Raw genomic sequence first — 9,356 nt, forward strand, 5'->3', positions numbered from 1 at the left:
GGAAGGAGAAGGAAGCTAGAGTCAAAATCAGACATCTCAAGTCTCAGCAGCAGTCGTGGTCTGTGCTTAGACAAATAAGCTCCAGGAGACCCAAATCCCCTGTTCATTGTGAAAACAGACAGTGCCAGAGTGAAACAAAATTAAATTGTTTCTCTTTCATGGCAGCTGAAGTGTAAAAACCATTCTATTCCGACCTTGTGGTCAGAATATCCTGACACCTCATAAATTATCGTAAGGGCTCAGGGCCTGGGAGACTGTGGAAGGCGAGCTACGCTGAGCCCTGCATTCTCCCTCTGGGCCTTTCTGATATGCAGGCACCAATGTCAGGATGTGGAGGAATGCAGTTTCCCCAAAGTCAGGTTTTCTGAGTTAGGACAAGTGTTTTCCCCTCCTTTTATGTTTTTAGAGTTTGTATGGCCACAGGGCCTACTTTCATGAATAATTTATTTAGAGGGGGGAGAAGCACAGTGATAGCTCCCAAGTCTGATGGAAACTCTGAGGTGGTTCTGTCTTAGTAGAAAAAAGAGAAAGAGGAAGGAGGGAGAGAAGAGAGTGAGAGAGACATGAAAGATGAAGAGATAAAGAGAGGATATGAATAGAGAAGAAAAAGGAAGGCGGAAGGAGGAAATGTGGGTGAAAGAAAGAAATGGTCTCTCCATTTAGATATGGCCTCCCCTCCCCTTCCCTGTCCCCCCTCCCCTCCCCCCAGCCCCATCTGGTTGCAAGGAAACAAAGGGCAGCATGGAACTCTTGCATTTCCCTGCCTCCTGGGTAGTTTCCTTTAGCGCCTACGTCCATCTGTGCCCTACACACAGTAGGTGCTCTGTAAATGTTTGCTGAGTGGAAAGAGCCACAGATAGGTCCCCAGAGGGTGAAAACGATTCATCTGGGGAAACTCCAAGTATGTAGAGCAAAGTCATTTGGAGCAAACAATATTCCTGCAGCCCAAATCACCATAAGGTTTAAAGAATCTGGGTATTTGTGGGTGGGTCTGGATGTATTGTGTGTGGGAGCGTGGGTGGGTGGTCTGGAAGGGTGGGTAATAAGTGACAGGAGGGCCCTTGAAAGTAGAAAGGGCTCCATAACTACTGTAAAAATAAAACTGGGAACTGCATGCCCAGACCTCCAGCCATGCAGTGACCAAACCTGACCTTGGCAGAGATGAATAATATTGTGGAGATGGATTCAAGAATTATTAGTCAATGTTTTCAGTCCCTATGGGCTTTTTTTTTTTTTTTTAAAGAACTGCTGGGTGGGTTTTTGGCAAGGAAAAGGGCTGCAACAGCCTGTAGGATTCCAGAGCCTTCTAAGCTCTTTCTAGACTCTGCTATATTGATTTTTTTTTTTTTTTTAATATCTGGTTCTTTTTCTTCTCTAATGGGATGTCTTTTCTGGTTCCCCCTCTGGACAAAGAATATGACTTCTCAGTTGCCTCTGCTTTTAATTCCTCCCTTTCTTGGAAATTATGTCTAAAGCATTCCTCACTGACAGGCAGACAGTTCTCTTTCTGATTCCTCTGGCCTGGAGAAGAAGAACAGAAGATCCCAGGGAGCTAATAGTTAAAAACCTGTTTATATCAGGCTTCAAAGTAGGTCACAGTATATTATTTTCTGCAGCTGTCTTCGTGCACAAATATTTACTCACTGGAATGTACACTGTGTGTGATGGTGAAGGGAGGAAAGGCCAAAGGAAGTATTTTTGGCCCTTTGGCTGGAGATAACCCACTGGGCAAATATCCCACAACTGTGAGTACCTGAGAAGTTTGAGTTGCTGATATACATATTCATACATATATCTGCTATCACACTATAGCAAACTCTCATATTTAATTTAGATGCTTTTATTAGAGAAATAGTAATTTGTGAGGGTTGGTAACAGATCCTTAAACTCTGCAGTTATTTTGGGTCCCAGGTGGTAAGTCCTGGAAATAAAATTTCTTAGATGCTGGAGATTGCATGCTACAGGTTTAGACATCCAGGCGTATCATAAAACTAAATTTTTTCTGTGAAAGTGCATTGATAACAACCTTGAATACTATATCCCTATTTCCTTCATGTATCTTTTTGGAGTTTACCTAATCATTCCCCAGCTAATCAGCCTAATTCTTGATTCCATATGACCATCTCACTCGTGTAATTGTTGTGCACATCTGTATGTATTTATGTTGATTTCACGTATTTTATTTCTCTCTCGTTAGGCCTTAATCTCCTTGAGGATAGGAATCAGTATAATCTTTATTCTGTTTCCCCTAGCGCCTGGGATTGTTTTGTGAATCCTATGTGGAGTCAGTAATGAAGTACACATTCCGCTCTCTGAGGAGCGTTCTGATGCTAGATGGCTTGTCTTACTAACTTCTTCTTCCATCTCTTTACTAGTCAGTGCATATCAAGAAATACTGATATCAGCCATGGGATGACACAATTAGGAAAAAAAATACAATTTTAAAATTATTTGATACACTTCAAAGTCAAGAGTAAATTACCTATGCATTTTGCATGACTTTTTAGGCAGCGAGATGGCATTTAAATTGTAGGTATAAGTTTCTGACCACAGGTGATTATCCAACCTTTAGTAAAATACAAGCTTTCTGTCCAGTTGCTAAATATTTTCACATATGTTTCTCTTGAGCTGCTCTCTTTTGGAGCTTTCTGTTGGGCCCTTCACCATTAACACCTCCTGAATTTTGAGTCAGGTCCCATAGTCAAGGGAACAGCACACGGACAATCAACTAAATAAATCTGCCCCGTTTCTGAACAAGGTTCTATGTTCTCTTGCACTGTTTTACCAAAACTACTGACTCTTAAAGTTCTAGTCTTCAGATAATGCAGCATCATCGCTCTAGCTTATTACTTCAATCTCTTTGTAAGATGTTTTACTGGATTGCAGACTGATTGATGCTTCAGCTCCTTTTCTCCCATTGTAATATTTGGCTGTGTTGGTCCTAGACACAGTTGTGAAATGCATTTCTACAACTTTCTTCCTTTTCCCTCTGCTGTGTGGTCATATACTGTACACTGGATACTCAACATGCCTCCCTTGACATACTGCCAGCTATCTCTCCATGCTCTTCTGTACTAATACCAACCCATCCCAAGTTTAGCTCTCTCAAGAACCTCCCCTTATTCAGCTGTCTTCATAGAAAAAAAACTACTGAATAAATTTAGAAATTAAATGCACAGTGATATAATACTTTGGAAATATGCACTCCTCATTTTACCTCTTAGGATATAAGATCTTTATCCTAGTGCTTCAAATGCATTCATCCATCCATTAGCCTGGGGCGAGATTATAATTTGTGGCATAAGGAATTCAATGAGAAAGATAGGAATCAGCCAGCTTCTAACATACGAAATAGATTTTGAACAAAACAGTAGGCTGGAGGGCCAACCTGGCATTAAGAAAGTTTTCTCCAAATCCTGGGTCAGAGTCACACAGACCTGACGATGCAGCAAGCTCAGGCAGAGAAAGGCTCTGAAGTTGACCTTTTCCTGAGCCATGCTTGGTCCCATGTGCATTGACAAATTTCAAAAAGAGCTGAGAACCTGGCTAAGAAATGGAGGGGGTGAAATGGTTTATATAGCAAGAGTTGCAAAGCAGACCTCTTAAACCAGGGCCTAATGATAGCCAGACCTCAAAGGGGTCTTTAATACCAGTAAGAGTGGAGGTGAGGCAGAGTCAGCCAAGGATCACCTCTGAGCCCTGCCAAGCCCAAGCTAAGACTCACTAGATGGCAAGTGACACTGACCACAGACCTCAGCTGTTGAATGCCAGCAGGGCAGGGAGCACCCGTGTTGACATGGATGGTATTCCCAGAGACAGAAGGAGGGGGCATTGCTCCTGAGGACCCCCTGTTCTTCCCTTATGGACCCTGAGGTCCCACAAGTCCTCCTCCTCCTCTTCATTCATTCATATAGCACTGTCTTCATGCAGGGGGAAAGAGGCTTTCAAAGCTGTTACAGAAAGATGTAACAAAAAGATGTTAACTACTTCTAAAATAGATTGTTTAAATTTTTGGATCAAACTGAATTTTAAGTTTAAATGGATTCTTAGTATATTTTTATCACCTACATTTTGAAGAAAATCAGATTGTTTACCCATAAAATACTAACCCTTATATTTCTCTGCTTTTCTCATTTGCAGTGTGTGAGTTAAATTTTGAGGCTCCCCTCACATAATGTCTGACAAGAGCTGCATAATTTACCTTTTCTGGGATATGAGTATTTTAATGGATGATTCTAAGAGGCTTAACTTTATAAATTGAAGGACTTAATTTTTTTTTAATGAGTTTTTTAAAAATTAATTAATTTGTTTTTTGGCTGTGTTGGGTCTTCATTGCTGCACGCAGGCTTTCTCTAGTTGTGGCGAGCGGGGGCTACTCTTCACTGTGGTGCGCGGGCTTCTCATTGCGGTGGCTTCTCTTGTTGTGGAGCATGGGCTCTAGGCGCGTGGGCTTCAGTAGTTGTGGCACGTGGGCTCAGTAGTTGTGGCTCGTGGGATCTAGAGCGCAGGCTCAGGAGTTGTGGCACACGGGCTTAGTTGCTCCGCGGCATGTGGGATCCTCCCAGACCAGGGCTCGAACCCGTGTCCCCTGAATTGGCAGGCAGATTCTCAACCACTGAGCCACCAGGGAAGTCCAGGACTTAATTTTAATGTTTAGAACAGGCGTTGGCAAACAACAGCCTGAAGGCAAAATCCAGCCCAGTTTGTTTTTGTAAATAAAGTTTTATTGGAACACAGCCATGCTCATTGGTTTACACATTGTCTGTGGCTGCTTTTTCGTTATGACAGCAGAGTTGAGTAGTAGCAACAGAGTGTGCATGGCCTGCAAAGCCAAAAATGTTTATTATCTGGCTTTTTACAAAACAGTTTTCTGACCCCTGGTGTAGAATAATATGGTTTTACTGAGCATCTTGTCCAGTTCCCTTTTTAGACAGATGAGGTCACTTGAGATCCTGAGAGGTTAAGTGACAAGTCCAAGATCACACCAAAAGTAAGAGGAGGGGTCAAGATAACAAACCATGAAATTTTAAATATGGTGAAATTCTAGTGGGGAAGTCTTTATAGATTTGGGTTCCTTTAAAGAGCTTTGTCTTATCTAATACCCCTGATATTGCATGATTATTAGAAACTAAACTTACTAATAAACCCTGAGGAAAATAAAAATAATCACCAGGGTGTTATAACAATGGAAAGACTCAATTCAGTCAATGTGTCCCTGACACACCTAAGACCTGAATTTTGGGACACTGATATGTTCTTATCACATATTACATAAGTGAGTCCCAAAGGAGAGTCCAATGTGTCATGTTGCATAGTTTAGCGGTTTGGAAGATAACCTTAAATGCTGGTTGCTGGAATCCCAAGTGAAATTCCAACTGGGAGGGGGTGTCTCTAACCCTGATCTGTTCTAAGAGGCTGTCAGAGAAACAAAGGCTACGTAACTCAATGCCACTTCCCAGTCTCTTAAAGAAACTGGGCCACTGAGGAACAGAACATAGAATGGTTGCCAAGTTGCAGCCTCTGTATTTCCTTCCTCAGAAGAATCTTCTCCAGCTGCTCTCTCATTTCATCTCCTAACCTCATGTTCACTTTTCACCTCCTGATCTTAAGAGCTGGCCCTGCCACTCCACTGAAATAGGAAGGGCTTTTCAGCCCTTACCTCATTTGACCTCTCTGAGACATCTGACATCTTTGCCCACACCCTTTTTAATAATGCTTTCTCCTCCCTTGGCTTATGCCCTGCCCATGTAATTCTCCTGACTTGTTGCTTCTCCTCAAGCTCATCCTCCATCTGTCCCCACCCTCAAATGTAGACCTCAGGGTCCTAATCTTTCTCCTTTTTAAAATCTCCTGGTATATACCCACCTGGGAAATCTCTTGCATGGTCATGGCTTCAACTGCTAGCTAACTGAAGTGGTGTCCCAAATCTGTTTCCAGCCAACTTCTCTCTTCTAAACTAGAACTCATGTCTATTTGTCCATAGAACATTTCCACTGGATTTCCCTCAGTTTGAGTTTCTAAAACTCAGAAAGTCCAATGTTGAAACCATGATCTTTCCCTAAACCTGGTAGCTCCCTTAATATTTTAAACATATCACGCATCTGCTCAAAACCCTTCAATGGCTCCTTGGAGCTACATGGAATAAGGTTCCTCAGTTCCATAAAGCCCTCCATGACCTGACTCCTACCAGCCTCCCCTCTTACTTGATCTCTACTCTCCACACCCTTGCTCTCCCTTGCTTTCTCCTTCCTGGATTATTTTTCTGTTCCTTTGCTCTAGTTGGAATCACTTCCCCTTGGTCAATTCAGTGAGCATCTACTCCACTTCCAAGATTCAATTCAAGTACTGCCTTTTCTACAAACATCCAACAAGACACTGGACTCTAGGAAAGGAAGGCAGGAATCCTTACTTCCTTATCTCTGCACTTCTGTTGGCCCTGGAATTCATCACCCTGATGGAATAACTTTGTGGTGGTAACCTGCTCTTTGCTGGGCAAGACTTTAACTGGCTGCAGTTTGTTGTGGAGTTTTCCAGTTCCCCCACCCATCTGGGATTATCTTACTGGCCTCGTTGAATAGCTATGGGGCCAAGTGAGTGGTAATTCTTGGAGTAATTTAGTTAGAGTACTGTTAGTGAAAATTCTTTAGAGAAAAAGATACAATAACTATAATTAGGATAATCTTGTTAGGGGCAGACTATAGCACTTAATTCAGCATTTAGTACATTATAAAGAGGCAGCAAAATGGGAGAAAGAGCATGGACTCTGAAGTCACGGTGCCTGAGTCTGAAGTCTGGCTCAGCTATGAACTAGCTTTATGACTCTGGGCAAGTTTCGGAGCCTCTCAGTGCCTCAGTTTTTTCACCTGAAAAATGGAGATGGTAATAATAATACCTTCCGCATAGTATGGATGTGAGAGGTGTGTTTATATATGTATGTATAGATGTGTGTATGTGTGTGTGTGTGTATTTACATATGTTACTTGGAATGCTGTTTGGTATTTAATGTGTTTCCTATTACTATTTTTAGCTTGTTAGATGACTAAGGGAAAAACCAAGGTTCAGTAGCTGTGAGAAAGATCATTTTCATCTAGAGGGTTAAGCAGCCTTCCTCTTTTACACCAGTAAAAACAACCACCAAACTCTCAACTCTCCCATTAAACTGTATACTGGATAACAAGCTTATATGTCTTGTGTTTTTTAGGCTATTATACTAGGCAAGTAACTTTTGCTTACTCTTATATTAGGTAGCAGTAAAAAACAAGAAAAGAATGAACAGGCTTTTGAACATGCATTTTTTTAAATTTCATGTGCAAATACTCTAATGAACGTCTCTGTAAATAGTTAGAGCAAGCAATTATAGAAACTTCAAACACCAGGGATCCCTGTTAATATGAACCACTGTGCACCTCAGTAGATGTGATCTCTATGGCATTTGATTATCACAACAACCAAATCCCTAGAGGTAGAATGTGCAGGTATTACTGTCCTCATTTTATGAATAAGAAAACAATCAAAAAGTAACACAAGTTCTATATTTTTTGATTCCCTGTCAGAATGCACATTCTAGTATTTTTTTTTCTTACTTTTATACTTTATTTTATATGCACGGTATTAAACAAAATCAGGCTGTTTTGAACCACTTCACACCCCAGAGAATCTGTAGAGAGGCTCTGAAAGCCCTTTTGATAATGTTTTTCAGATTTGAGGAGTTCCTTATGATGATTCTTACTTATATCTTCATTGTTATTGATGCTGATCAAGGAACCTACTGGCACAAAAGAAACTAAGGAAGAGTCAAGGAGATGACAAGAAGTATAAAATAGTTTAACAAAGAAAAGACATCATATATTTGCCTGTTGTTCTGTAGTCAATGCTCTGTTGCATGATATTATTGCATCCATCTATTTCTCTCCATTTCTAGCACCACTAACTACCGTGTTCCATGCTAGCATGATTTCTTACCTGGATTGCTATAATATCCTCCTAACTGATATCCCCACAACCACTCAGTACTCTCCAAATCTGTTCTACAATTTGTTGCCAGAATCATCTTTTTAAAATACAAATTTGATCACATCACTCCTTTCTGCTTAAATCCATTTATTGGACTTCCATCGGTCTTGAGATAAAACCAAAATTCTTTAACAAGGCTTATAACACCCTGTATCGCCTGACCCACCTGCTCATGGTAGAGATTGCAAGTTGTTAATAACACCCATTTCTCTTCCCCTGTAACATAGATGGTTTACGTTTCCCAGACTCCCTGACTGTTAGGGGTGACCATGTGACTGAACTTAACTAATGGAATGAGAGCAAAAATGATACTCTGCTATTTTCAGGCCTGGCCCATAAAAACCTCCCATGATCCTACCAGGTGATTGGAATGCAAAACTTATGATGATCTTGAAAGCCACGTGTTGAAGATGATAGAGTAATAGATAGTGTAATATCAGCATAGCATCAGTCTCTGACAGTGGGTTCCCCAGGATCACTCAACACAACCTCTAACCTGGAATTGCAAGGACACCGTGGAAGAAGAGAGCATGGCAAGCATGAAGAACTGAAAGATCTATTCAGTGATGCGGAGACGGGAGGCATGGACAGCATCGTGGGTAGGTGAGGCAGAAGATGCAATGTACTGGTTATAGTAGACTAGTCTGCAGCAACAGTTAGACCCAAACATATAATGGCTCAAGACAATAAATGTTTATTTCTCTCTCATAACATTTGAAGACAATTCCAGTGTAGGAGTATGAGTAAAGCACACTGGTACCTGTCATTTAAACCTCCTAATTAAATTCTGTTCATCCTTCAGATCTTACCTAAGGTTATACTATTTCATGAAAGTCCTTTCTGAACTCAAGTCCTCCTGTTATAGGTGTGTCTCTCCGTGTACTTTTCCTTCATAGATCTTGTGATGACTGTAACATTTTATTTGTTTTTTTGTGTGCTTATTTAACTAATTTATGTCCCTTTTGCTAGAGTGTCAGTTCTGTGAGTGTGAGGACAGTGTCTATTTTTGTTCATTCAGCATCTACATAGCGCCTTGACATAAGGACAATCGATAATTTTTGTTGAATAAATGAATCAGATTGTTAATTTGTATCATTAAGAAAAAATATTTTAAAGTACAATTTATAGCTGCAAGTTATGGTGCAAATTTTTTTTTCTCAACATTAAATGTTGTTTTGCCACTTTGTTTTTAAGGGTTTTTAATAATTGCTGACATACTTTAAGATCATAATCTCAAGAGAACACAGGGCTTGATTTATAACTCTTGATGTACCAGCCCTCCAGCCAGCTGCCCTGGTTTAGCTTATTTGCCTTAAGCATTTTTACTTTCCCTGATAGTTAGT

This window comes from Balaenoptera acutorostrata, chromosome 1 (genome assembly GCF_949987535.1).
Source record: "Balaenoptera acutorostrata chromosome 1, mBalAcu1.1, whole genome shotgun sequence".
NCBI lineage: Eukaryota > Metazoa > Chordata > Mammalia > Artiodactyla > Balaenopteridae > Balaenoptera > Balaenoptera acutorostrata.